We start from the raw sequence: 14,168 nt of genomic DNA, 5'->3' as shown, positions 1-14,168 counted from the left end.
GTTAATATGGTGTATCACATTGATTGATTTGCGTATATTGAAGAATCCTTGCATCCCTGGGATAAATCCCTAGTCTGGCAGATTTCTACTGTATTTAGATTTCTTACAAAATGGTCAGGTTTATAAGAAACCATAGTAGAAGCATCAGTCGTCTTAAAGGCTAGGCCCAGGCCAGTATATAGTATCAGTTCTGCATCACTTGTATGATATTCCATTGGTTAAAGCTACCATAGGCCAGACCAGGTTCAAAAGAAAGGATAAAAGAATCTCTCAGTGAAAGAAGTGTGAAGGATTTGCAGCCATCTTTAATCTACCACAGTCAATCCCCTGGGCAGATAATATTTACATTTTTCTCACATGAAAAAGTACATTCACCCCCTTTCAAGACCACTAAACTCTTATTTCCTTATGATAATGTATGAACGTCCAGGACTTTGTCATCTTAATTAGGTCTAGAAATAGAAGAGACTCTTCAGGTGCATTTCCTCGAGTTTTATTCCTCTTAAATAGAATACCTGGGAAATAAAAAGACAGGTTATCTGCCCTCCTCACATCTATATATACAATATTGAGATAGGCATAGGATAGCATTAGTTGACAGTTCTATTCAAGAGAAGGAATAGTTCACAGTAATTCTAAAATTCTACTGACTGCATGATTCCAGTTTCTTGGTTTAGGGCCCAGGCCTGTTCCCTGGGTCACCAATTGGTCCTGTAATATCTTAGTTCAGCCTACTGAGTCATCCTATCTTCATTAAATGGTCCGTGTTTGTAGCTGAGTAGCTTTCTTAGTGTTCTTCCTGTGTGCAAAACTTTGAGGGTACCAAGAATTCTTCTCATTCTGAACTGTGTCTGTCCCTTTTAGTCTAAGCTCATGGTGCTTCTAATAGCACAAATTCTCCATCTCTCTCTCTCTCTTTCCCTCTCTCCCTCTCCCCCCACCACCATCTGTTGGGTTGCTTATGATTCTTTTTGGGTGTTCAATCCATTAAACAAAATCTACACCCACATTTCTTTCTAAGACAAGTCCTTATCTACCTTGGGCCACCTAAAATCTTTCTGAGATCTTAAACAAGGATCTGTAGCTATAGCCTTTACTTCTTTACCCTGAGACTGCATTTTACTGTCCAAGTTCTGTTTTCTGCTCTGAGGTCATTGTTTAACTTTGACTCTTCTTAGCTGGAAAGGCTATCCTGGGTACTCTATGTTTTGTCTACATTCTTTTCTAAAACTGAATAATTCCTTTCTTAGTTTATCTCTTTCTTCTCGTACATTATTAGAGGCATTTAAAGAAGTTAATTGATTTTTTTTTTTTTTTTACTCTTTCTAGACATCTCCTTAGTCAGATTTATGAGTTTATTAGGTATACTTGCTATTTTCCAAAACCCTCCAGGTGATAGTTTTGCTAATTGTTTGTTTTGCAGTAGATAACTTAGGGTCTAGTTCTCCATGTACTCATTGACTTTCTTTCAGTTCTTTCAAATTTTAACAGAATTATATCATGGCCTACTAAGGGACACATAATATGCATTGTTTTACTTGTTTAAGCTCCTTTATTACTTTCTCAATAAAAAGGATTTTAGCTCTTAATTACATCAGTTCCCTTAAGAGAAACCATTCCCAGGTACAGGTGAATTGATGGGTATTTTGTCCCAGTTAACAAAAATAACAGTGTACGTGTCAGAAGTGTTAAAAATTGTATGGACTTCTATCCATTTAAAGGACTGTATGTCTTTACATAAATTAGTTTTATCAGAACAAGATATATATTCTTCATGAGAATTGGGTTTGATTTATGTCAGAGAGGAGATAGCGCTGAACCAGCTTTTGGGGACTTAGATTCCTGTCCTGGCTCTGCTATAAATAAGCCACAGTACTTGAGACAGTCAACTCCTGGGCTCAGGTTTTAATCTCTCTTAAATGAGGGAGTTAAACCAGTTGATCTTTGTGTTCTATCCAAGCTGTAAAAATCACTTACGTAAAATTGTTGAAATGTTCATTTTCATAACTTTGACAAAAATTTAAACAAATTTATTGAAACTAATATTACAATTAAAATGCTAAAAGTCCTTTTCCAAATGATAGTTTACAGACTGTGTTGGATTCAATTCTCTGGCAATACTTTACTCATTTAAAATGATAATCACTATATGATTTGGATCAAGTAAAGAATAATTTCAGAAACTTTAGAGTTTTGTTATCTAAGAGACTTATACCTGATTTGAAAGTCAGGAAACACACGTTCCTATTTTACTGTTTGCCTTACATTGTCTGATTTGGGGCAATAATTCTTAACACATTTTAACACCTGTTGTAATAAACAGGGTCATGTGTTTCATGAGGTGATTTGAGAATTTCTCAGTTTGGCATCAACTTTGTCCTTGCAACTGAAATAATTAGAAGTCTAATGGAAACTTCTCCTCATTGAGTTTATCCTCCTTGCTCAATATTCCTATTTCTTTATCATCCACAAATATTTGTAAACTTACTACTATGTGTACTTACCTGTTCTAGATGCTATACATTTCTCATTTTATTTATCTACTACATGAAAGGATTGAAGTGAATTGGTTAAATATATTCTCCGGCTGTTCCAAACCTCTTTACTTGATAGAAAGGATAGGAAACCTGAGCCACTAGAAGAATGATGAACCATATATTGTGGGTGGCATCCCAAGTAGAGTTGTCTCCTGGGAGAGTGTGCTGATCAATATGTACAAGTAATTAAAATCCATTTTAAAGCAGTATTTACAAATATAACTTAATAAATTCATTTTTCAGTTTCATTCCCAAATTTTCCAAATTTCTTATGATTTTAGAGTTGTTAACTAGAATTATAAAACTAATAGCTTCTGAGTTTATTAACTTATAAGGAACATAGCCTAAAACCCAATATATAATTCTGGAATATGGTAACCCAGTCAAGATCTTTTCACTTACTAGTTCTGTGTGAAAGACTGGACAGCCTTCCCAGTCAGAGCTTCCTTATTTTATTGTCTTGTTGCTATCCTCAAACTGCAACACTTGGTATAAACTGGGTGGAAGATATTAATTATCTTAAGGCAGAGCTGTGATTTGCTTAAATCTAGGCCCTTCAGTCCTGAAAAAAATGTATGCCTTACAATGGAATATTTTCATCCTTTAAAAAGAGATGCCATTTGTGAAAACATGGATGAACCTGGAGGATATTATATTAACTGAAGTAAGGCAGTCTCAGAGGTACAAATACTACATTCCACTTATATGACCTATGTAAAATAGTCAAACTCATAGAAACAGAGAATAGAATGATGGTTGCTAGGGACTGTGGGAAGGGAGAAAAAGGGTGTTCAACAGTTATGAATTTTCAGTTATGCGAGATGAATAAGTTCTAGAGATCTGCTGTACAACATAGCACCTATAGTTAACAGTACTGTATTGTGCACTTAGAAGTACGTTAGGTCGGTAGATCCCATTTTAAGTTTCCTTATCACAAAACAAAATGAAACAAAACAGAAAATACCCAGAGAGATGCAAGGAAACTTTGGGAGGTGATGCACATGTCTGTCACCTTGATTGTGGTGATGGTTTCACAGGTTTATGCATATGTCCAAACTCATCAAATTTGTATGCATTAAATATATATTAAATATATATAAACTAAATATATTAAATATGTATTATATTGCATACATTAGGTATATGTGATTTAAATGTATACATTAAATATGTGCAACTATATATAAATATATATTAAATATAAATTATGTACATTAAATATGTATAATTATACCTCAATAAAGCTGTTTTAAAAACAGCAACAAAGAATGGTTGGTATTCAGAAAGGAGCAACAGCATGAAGCTTTTACCACCTCTAGAGCTGAGGGGCAAGATTTGGAAAAGGTATTACCAAAATTTGTGAGAACTAGCACTTTGGAAGTGGGCCTGCCCAGTGGGAGAGCTAGTTATCCAGGGATTCAGAAATTGCCCAAGACATGGCTCTAGAGCATGGAAGGAATGGAGGAGATATCCACCAACCCTTTTTCTCCTAACTTACATCCAGTTAATGTTCCTCTGGCTGAACTCAAAATGAAACTAAGACAGCCTGGGAGATGGAGTTTGAATGGTACAAACTTCCAAGGCACAGAACAATTAGAGAAGAGCAGAAAATGAAGCAGAATATGTGAACAAACAGAGAATGACTAGCGTATCCTGTGTGTTTGTCTTGCCTTCCTAGGATCATGAATACCTTGATTCTGGCACTTACCTATTTTACATTAAAGTATCCACTATAAGAGGCCATAAGTAACTCTTTGTGATCCCTGCTTGATAAATTAAGTGCTTCATTTTGCAAAAGGGACTTTTCAGGATACTTTTGTTCTTGTTTTTTACTTCATTTTCCCTCCTTGAAGTCCCAAGTTTTTATTGAATTGGCTGAGTACCTTCTAAGTCAACTGTGTTGGTGGTTTTATTTTAAAGGGTTATTGAGTGAAGAAAATTTTCAGATTAAATCTGATAAGTGGCATTATATTAATGCTATCTTGAGGGTCCTTCTCAATCCTTTCTGAATCCTTCTGATTCTGTTCATGTTTGTACTTTCTAAGTTAATCCTCATGTTGAAATGAAGCTTAGGCTTTGCCTTACTGACTCCTATAGGTCAATAAGATGAATTTGTTAATTTATCAGGGTCAGCTCCATGACCAGATATGATTTTGGTCTTATGTACCTTAATTTTGAACTGTAATTTATGACTTACTCTGTTTGTCATCATCCGTCAAGAGCTTTACTGGAAAGAAATATAAATCTTGTCTACTAAGGCAGAAAAATGGGTTGGATGGGTTGGATTTGACGTTCCTTACGTTGTCCTAATCCTCTTTTTGTGAGAAACTAGATATAAAGCAAAAACTTCAGTCATAATTCAGTTCATAGTGTGATCAAATTAGCGTGGAGCTGACATTTGCATTCATGGGCCTGATTCAACAGTTGGTGTGATTATGGAAGAGGTATTTTACTTCTCTATATCTCAGATGCCATATCAATAAAATATGAGAACTGAAGTGCTTTACATTTTATATTGCATTCAGCTCCTAATATTCTTAATCAGGAAGTGAATTGAAGGTTACTGAAGGCTTTTTCTTCCAGTCAGTACCCTATAATATGAACAATGAAAAAAGAAAGTGGCATTGCATTATAAGATGATTTTTATTTCCATATAAAAGTTTGTGGACTCATTCTGTTCAAACACTCTTCTCCTACCTGATTTGAAAAATAAATAAATAAATAAAGCATGCTGAGCAATAGAAAACATTGAACTTGTGTTGTTTCCTTTTCCTGGATTGAAAAGTAGTTTCTTAAAACTTGTTTGTGCTCCTAGGTCAGTAGAACCAATTTATTACCTCTTTCAGCTAAGCACCAACACTTCATTGCAGTGACTGTGATGTTCACAACATCTTAAGTTTGACTGATACCCTTATTGTAAATGATGGTGTAAATACCTACCAAGAGTTCAAAAATGATGAAAGGAAACTCTTTGTGCCACTTGGCGTCAAAATATCTTGAAAGCAGATGAAGTAGTGCAGTCAGCAAAAAATGGCAACAAGAAAGGGAAGAGAATGGAGAACAAGAGATGAGGGACCCTAAAGAAAGCAGTTGGATTCTTCCTTTTTAAAATAACTTGATATGAAAGAAAAAAAATCCCTAGCTCATTATATCTTTTCCATTTTCCTGTTTTTTCCATTTTCCTGATTACTTGAAACTATTTAAGACTGCATTAAAATTTTTTAAAAAATAGTATTTCTTTCAGTAAACATCTCTCATTGAAAGTATCTTATCTGGTCATTACGAATTTTTGTGCTTCAAGAACAAACATAAATCACAGCCAGACATGGGCATTTGAAACTGACCGTAATATACCCTCAGAGAATTTAGTCTGGAAGGTGATTTTAAATTTACTTTTGCTTTCTTCAGCTCCTCATTTCCATTAAGAAACTTCCTAAGGGTTTTGGGGCTTGTCTCCCTAGAATCTATTCATTCTTTCAAAAAATTTCAATTTATTTCGTCATATTCTTGGAGAGTTTATTATTAGAACCAAGCTCTCCCTTGGGGATGGAGAGTAGCATATTAGTTATAGTGAAAGGGCTAGGACGGGTAGCCCTTTCTTATTATATGAGGTTCTCAAACTCCATGGGCTTTCCTTTTCTCAATCACTCCCCAGAGGGATGAATGAGAGATTAAGCAATATTGGAGGATCTTGGAGTCTACTTTCCCAAGGAAGCGGTAGAACAATTTCAGTATTCAAAGGAAGTAAGACATAGGAGGGAGAGAGATTGGTGAGGAATGGGGAAGGGGAGAAAAGAAGAATGAGGCAATCTTAATTTACCCATTCTTTTTTTTTTAATTGAAGAATTTGTTTTGTACTCTAAGGCAGATAGTCAACTACAACTCTAAGTTCCTGGAAGGCAAGGACTCTTCTTTATCAGTTTCTGTAGATAATAAATCATAGAGGGTAATGTGAATAAGAACTCTCTGAATAGTTTATGATGAGAATTAATGGAGGCACGCTAGTCATATGTTCCCAGAAGTTTCATATTCTAACTAAATTTTAAGACAAATATAAGTATTATACAATGGAATATTACTCAGCCATAAAAAGAAATGAAATTGAGTTATCTGTCATGAGGTGGATGGACCTAGAGTCTGTCCTACAGAGTGAAGTAAGTCAGAAAGAGAAAAACAAATACCATAGGCTAACACATATATATGGAATCTAAAAAAAAAAAAAAAATGGTTCTGAAGAACCTAGGAGCAGGACAGGAATAAAGACGCAGGCGTAGAGAATGGACTTGAGGACACGGGGAGGGGGAAGGGTAAGTTGGGACGAAGTGAGAGAGTGGCATGGACATATATACACTACCAAATGTAAAATAGATAGGTAGTGGGAAGCAGCCGCATAGCACAGGGAGATCAGCTCGGTGCTTTGTGACCACCTAGAGGGGTGGGATAGGGAGGGTGGGAGGGAGATGCAAGAGGGAGGGGATATGGGGATATATGTATATGTATAGCTGATTCACTTTGTTATAAAGCAGAAACTAACACACCATTGTAAAGCAATTATACTCCAATAAAGATGTTAAAAAATAAAAAAATAAAAAAATAAAAAAGCAAATACAGTCAAAAAAATCCTATTAATATCATTAGCACTAAATGAAATACTTGAAACATAGATGTATGTTCTTATTGTGACAAGTACATGGTTAGTTCTTTTTAAATGGTAGTTGCTTTTATTTTTAGGTAAAAGGTCTTCTTATGTTTAGTATAGCTTTCTGTATACATCTTAGGATGCTAGATAGTATGAAGAGTTAATTTTTTTTTTCTTCTGACAGGATTTCAGACTTTATAATGTATTCATTTTTATTCTGTTATCTACAGCAAAGATGATAGAAGTGCTAGAAAGGATAGAAATTCCTCACAAAATGGATGAGTGTCCTTCAAGCACTCAGCTCTCAGAAAATGGTTTGCTTTCATCCTATCAAATGACATTAAGCTTGTCAGATCAAAACAAGTATGGGGACATAGCAAAGATGAAAAAAATGCTGATGCCAAGAAGGTACAATTTGGGCTTTTTTTTTTTTTTAAAGAACAGCAGTACAAAAACCTAGAGGCTTAATTGTGAATGAAATAATCCTATGTCACAGGATGTGAGATTAGAAGAGTGTTCATTATTTCCTAAAACAATATACCTTGACAGCCGCAATACTTTTTGTCCTTTATTTTTTTCTGTTTGCTTTTCAAATCTTTTCAAATCTCATAGCTCCCTCCTGTGTTTATAGAGGGACTAGCCTTTTCTCATCAGCCTGTGCTATATCTCCTCATCAGGTCCACAGATTTTGCAGCAGAGGGAACTTCACTGCATGAATTTCCCAGTAATCAAGTTGAAATTAAAATATTTTATAGTCCCTGGAAAGTGGCAGGAGAGCACTGAGAAGGAATTTTCTGGAGTAAAATGCTGGTATTTATTTAAAATAAAATGTACATTTATTCATTTCTTTCTGTTTCTTTTTAAATCTGGTGTTTTCAGTTATAAAATACTTACCTCAAGTAATATGATTTTTAGTAACCTCTTTGGAAGTTATCGACATAGAATCTGCAGTCTACAGCCCTAAAATTAATTCACCATGCATTTCTCAAGTGGTTATGCGCAAGTTATTATGCCAAATATCATGGGTGGGGATGGGAAGACAAAAACCCAGTTTATCTCTCTAAGGCTCATAATCCTGGATGGGATAGGTATGCCATGGAAAGAGCACGTTACCTTAGCTATGGTTTTGACCCTGCGTCTAGCTACCCATATGATCTCTGGACATGGTGCTTATCTTCAGGCAGAGAATTGCAGTCATCTCACTTATGCAATGAGGGGAATAGACTGGGCCACTGTTTCCTAAATTTAGGTAGTTATGAACTAATCTGGATCATTGTTTTCTTTTCTTTTCTTTTTTTTTTAACATCTTTATTGGAGTATAATTGCTTTACAGTGGTGTGAAAACAAGCTCTCAAATTCTACATTCTTAAGTTGCATCAGTGAGGCAGAACTTTACCAAAGAGAGATGGAAAAAAAAAAAGGTAAAATGAGGAAGAAGGTTAAAAAAAATAAGTAAAACTTAAGTGGGAGGGGGGCTTAAGTGAGGTAGAGGCAGAACAAGGGAAAAAGAAAAGAAAAGAAAACAAATTAGGTACAAGTTTAAGGGATCCAGTGTCATGAGTGGCAGTATAAATATATGGAGAGGAGAAAAATAACCACATCTCTTATTTCTGTTTCAAATACCTTAAGTGTAATTTAAGCCTCACAAATACCTATGGAGTATGTATCACCATCCTTACTTAAAAGATAAAGAAAGAAATTTGTAGGAATTGGGAAAAATGCTTAAGATGCCTAACTCATTTTGTTCGTTTCTAAAACTCAATCTTGTTCTTTAACCTGTACCAAACCGTCACTAAAAGAATCCGTAGTTACTCTACTACAGCACTGGTTCTCAGACTCAGCCATACATTGGAATCACCTGAGAAACCCTAAAACATACTAATGCCTGAGTCTCACTCACTGTAAGAAATTTCAATTTAATTGAAGTATGGCCTGATAATCTGGATTTTTAAAGCTCTTTGAGTGATTCTAATGTGTACCAAAGTTTGAGGATGACTCAAGTCTTTGACTTTCTTGCCAGTTATATAGTTCAGTAGGTTCCTAAGGACTTTGTCAACATTAGACCTTTTAATTAATATTTCAAATGCAAGTCATTTAATAACTTTATGAAGGAAGAGGCTCTGCTCCAAGTTGTTCATGTCAGGAAGTTTGTACTTTTGCAAATAACAAGAATTAACATGGTTGTCAATTCCCCTTTCCTCATATCTGGAGGCTACACCCGTCCTTGATTTTCTGGTTAAGTGACCTTATCTCTATCATCACAAGGGGCAGAAGACACCGCCTGTGCTTCTCTTAGGACTGTTCTCTGTTCTGTTACACAGCATATAGCCACAGCTGCCACCCTGATAGCAGTTTCCTCTTTTTCAAGTGTCCAGGCCTTTTGCACCCCCTTGGTAGTCTATCAGAGAGTACAATTGCCCTCTTCTGTTGAAATGTGGGTGAAAAAAACTTTCTTCAATCATTTGCCACACACAGCTATTTTGTATCATCTCTTTTGTCCTCACAAGATTTATTAATTGAAATAAAAATAGGGTGAGATTATTTAGAAATCATGGCCAGTTTTCAGAGTGTTGTCCTCTGGATGACAACTCTAGAGGAACTATTTAATGTCAAACACGTGTGGTTTTTGAGCCTCAACTTGGTCAACCTATTAGTTGAGCCCACATCTGTATCTACTTATATTTGGTTTTTTGGTCTCTTAAACAAGCTGATTCATTCCTAGGCCTCAGTGGTTTGTTTTGCATACATGCAAGACTTCAAGTGTTGTGTTGTACTTTCAGTTAAGACTGCCACTTATGCTTTGCTATACTCTGCAAAATCCCACTTAGAGTATTGCATACAACAAAAGAATTGCATAGAAAAAGAAAAATCTATTCCAAATGTCAAGATCAGGAATCAAGGCATTTCTGTACAGCTATAAAATATTATATGAGCATATGTATTCCTATAATTTATCTTATCAAAGCAACAATAAAAAGCTCATAAAGTTATAGTTAGAGTATATTATACTTTTACTAGTATCTTTTAAGGAGTTTTGGTAATGCCATGGTCAAGCAATAAGTAAAAATGAGCCCATTTGTAAAATCAAAACCAAATCCCCCCAAATCCCATTTTCTAATAATCACTATTTCAAAAATGTTGGGGAAGGAAAACTTTTCCCTCTACCCTTTCTATGCTCTTCTGGCTGGCCTAAGAATTAAATTGACATGAGACAGATTAACAGGAGAAAATCAAATTTAATTTTGAACATATAGGAACAACATAAGAAAAATAAGACCCTTTGACATTCAGGCAATTGAGGCTTATATATCACCCTAAACTGAGGAGAAGGGGGTAGGGGTCTGGGACTTCAAAGAGGAGGAAGACAACTTATAGGAAGATAGGAAAAACAAACGTTTGGTAAAGAAATATTTGCTGGGCCACGCAGAAACAATGAGACACAGGCCTTGCTGAGTTCCCCCTACCACACCTAGCCCATATTTTTTGTAGATATCTCTGGTGATAGTGCTCCTTCTGGACCAGGCTCTCTGTCTAAATGCTTTTAGTCAGTTAAGGGAGAGGTAAAAAGAGAGACTTTCTTAGTCTTTTGTTTCTTAAAAATAATCAGACTAAATTAATTCTCTTGCCAAGGAGACACATTTTGGGGTGGCAAATTTTGCTCCCCTACAAAAACAATGTTTATGTTTTTATTTCAAGTATGTAATCAAACATTCAAGATATATGTATTGCACATATGTGTATTTCTTTTACTTCTGTTATATACAAATTGAATACTATACAAAGTAGTGTGTATGTCTTGGTGCCGTCATAACTATTGTGGGAAAACATGTACACATATGCACATGCACATAGGAAAGCCAGCAAAAGAGCTATTAATGGCTATTTGTGTACATGGGAGGGGCCATACTATCATGACTCTTGTCTTTAAAGTGTCCAATAGCTAACATTTATGAGCACACTCTAGGCACCAAAATATACTTCATTTTTTCCCTAAGTGGCAGAGTAGCTTTTCTCTTAGAATTGGAATCATTTTCTGGCACCTAATCAATGACATTTTATTGAGCAGTTACGCCATTCATTACATATTTATTTTTAATTTTCAATGCTATTCTTTGATTTATTTATGCCCTTCCTCCTTCAATAAATGATTTGACATAAATGTGCATTATTAGATAAATTGAGATGTGTGCACATTTTTAAAGGGTAATTTGGAAAGTGATATTTATTTGGAAGGGTAAATGGGAAGGATGGGGTAGTAAGTCAAAATATGTAAAAGAAAAAACTCTCAAAAATAAGTTGAAGATGAGAAAATAAATGCCTTTCACTTAATAAAACAAGAAATAATAAAGCTAAAGAAAGTAAAAACTGCCAGTGCCCACATTTCAATTGCAGAGTGGCTCATATAACCCGATATTGTACTTTGAGTTCCCAAATTGGATTTTAGGTCTAATTCTGTTACCATATTGCACTGTGACTTTGGAAAAGTCATTAAACCTCTCTTGTCCGTGTTTTTCTTTTAGATATAATGTGTTTCCATTAGATAAGTGGCTTTGAAACTGAAGAAGTAACATCCTCTAAATGGGCGATGACACAGACCCTGGAGTCAGGGGGCCTAGATTTTTTTTTTTAATTTAATTTTATTTTTTTATACAGGAGGTTCTTATTAGTTATCCATTTAATACATATTAGTGTATATATGTCAATCCCAATCTCCCAACAGAGGGCCTAGATTTGAATCTCATCCCTGACATTTGCTGGGTGTGTCCTTGACCTTCCGTTTTCTCATCTATAAAATGAAGATAGTAATAGTACTTTCCTCATGAAGTTTTGGAAGAGATTAATTATGTTAAGATATGTTAGGTGCTCAGGCTTGTGTCTAGTGCCTAATAATGGTTGCGTTAGTTACTATCATTGTTATCATTTAAAACTATACTCAGGTGAGCCAAATGGCCCCTTAGAGCTCTTTCAGGGGCTCCATTGACCAGAGGAGAAAAAAAAGGTGCTGTAAGAATATGACTATACAAAATTAAAGTTTTAAAATAAAATAATGTGATTATATTGGCATAAACTATATTCTAAAAATCTATGGGTTTCAGTGATTCTCACATTTTGAGTACAAGGACCCTTTTTCAAGGCCTTAAATTTTAAAATGGCTTCCTCTACAAGAGATTAAATTTTTAGCATTCATTCATTCATTGAAACAATACATTCATTTCAGTAAAACTGTTCAATAAATTTGCATGTATTAGGGTAACTGATAGGAATCTACTATTTTTTTCCCCAAGACTAACTATTGGTTGGAAGAACTTGAAGGATTCTGGAGAGGGTATGATAAATTCCTTTAAGATGATTAAGAAACTTCTTGGAGAGAAAGATTTGAGATCCCAAATTCTTCTTTTCCACAGGATTCAAAGTTAAGAAAACTTGTTATAGTGAGCATGGCTATTCTTACCCAAGATCCTTAAAGTAAAATCTCTTCAAGTTTGCATATTAATTAAAATAGTAATAGATGTGTAACAGATAAATACTAAAATCTCAGCAGTTTGAAACAAAATCTGTTCTTCATTCACGTAATAAGAGGTGTGGCTAGTTCTGATCAGATAGTTTCCTATAACTGGTGATTCAGGATTTAGCTTCCTTCAGTCACAGCTTCCTTATCTTTAAAATGTGAATGCCTGGTTAACCTTGGGAATCAATATCTAGATAGCAGAAAGGGAAAGAGAAGGTGTAGGACCACATAGAACAAGTAGCATACATCCTGTCTTCTGATACTCATTGACCAAAAGTAAGTTATATGACCAAACCTACATTTACAGGAAACAGGGAAATGTAATCTCACTGTGCACACAAGAAGAAAGCAATTGGACTTGGTAAACAGCTGGCTGGTGTCTACCAGAGGATAAAGGTTTTATTTGGTGTGATTTTGGTGGTAATACGGGAAGAATGGGAATTACAGTTTAGTGAAGTGATGAAAGTGTTCCATCCTAGACCTCCTAGGAGGGAGGATTGCACTTTGGTAACAGGGTTGTGTGAATTCATTTAAAGAGCTGACATTTTGGATCACTAGGTCAATTTTGGTGTGGAATACCCCATGGGTGAGTACACTCTCAGTGAGGCTAGACTTGAAAAACCTTGGAAGGCCCAGTCTGTGGTGATAGGGAAAACAACCATAAGGCAAAGGGCCTCTTTGGCTCTCCTAGATGTTCACTGGAATACGTCTTCACTCTGGGCTACCAACTGCCAGTGGTAGTCACAGAATGTTCCTGTCACATATGAGTTTCTGCTCCCGTAATGGGAGACAGCCACCAATATTTACCATTTGATAAGAATCGAAGCTCTGTGGAAAGTTTTTGGCTTTATTGTGGTGTTTAGGGGAAAAAGAAAGATGTTCTTGCAATGATATGGGATGTGAGCTGTTAAGTGAGAATTTAAATGATTATGTGCTTTTTTTCCCCCTGCTATGGGCAAAGTGAAACACATCAGATACAGTTATTTTATTAATCATAAAATCATATGCAGACATTTGAACAATATTATTGTTTATTTGTGTAGACACAGAACTTATTATAATGATAGGAGCAGATATGGGTTAACATGTACATTGTACTAATTCCAAAGCACTTGTGATTTCTTGGGATCAGAATGGAGATTGCTGGGATGGAGAAATCATATTAAATTATATCCTGGTTCCTATGTGTAAGAATTTTTCTCATAAGGCAGTAAAGCTTAAAGATGTGATGAAAACAGGTAAGAAAACAGGAATGGAACATTGAGATTCAGATGGCTCTTCTAATTTTCACATATGAAAGGCTAGCTCAGATGCAGTCAAATTCCAGGAGTGTGGGTAGATCCTAATGAGACCAATTTGAGCAGTTTTAAGTGGTTTACTTAGGTCTTTTTGGCACAGTGTATTCCAAGGAGAAAGGGGCAGTAGTTTTGGTACTTCTGGAAGAGTAGATACCTCTATAACTGCATCAGGTTGTTTTAGCCCC

Source organism: Eubalaena glacialis, chromosome X, assembly GCF_028564815.1.
Source record: "Eubalaena glacialis isolate mEubGla1 chromosome X, mEubGla1.1.hap2.+ XY, whole genome shotgun sequence".
NCBI lineage: Eukaryota > Metazoa > Chordata > Mammalia > Artiodactyla > Balaenidae > Eubalaena > Eubalaena glacialis.
Note: the sequence above shows the minus strand (reverse complement) of the source record.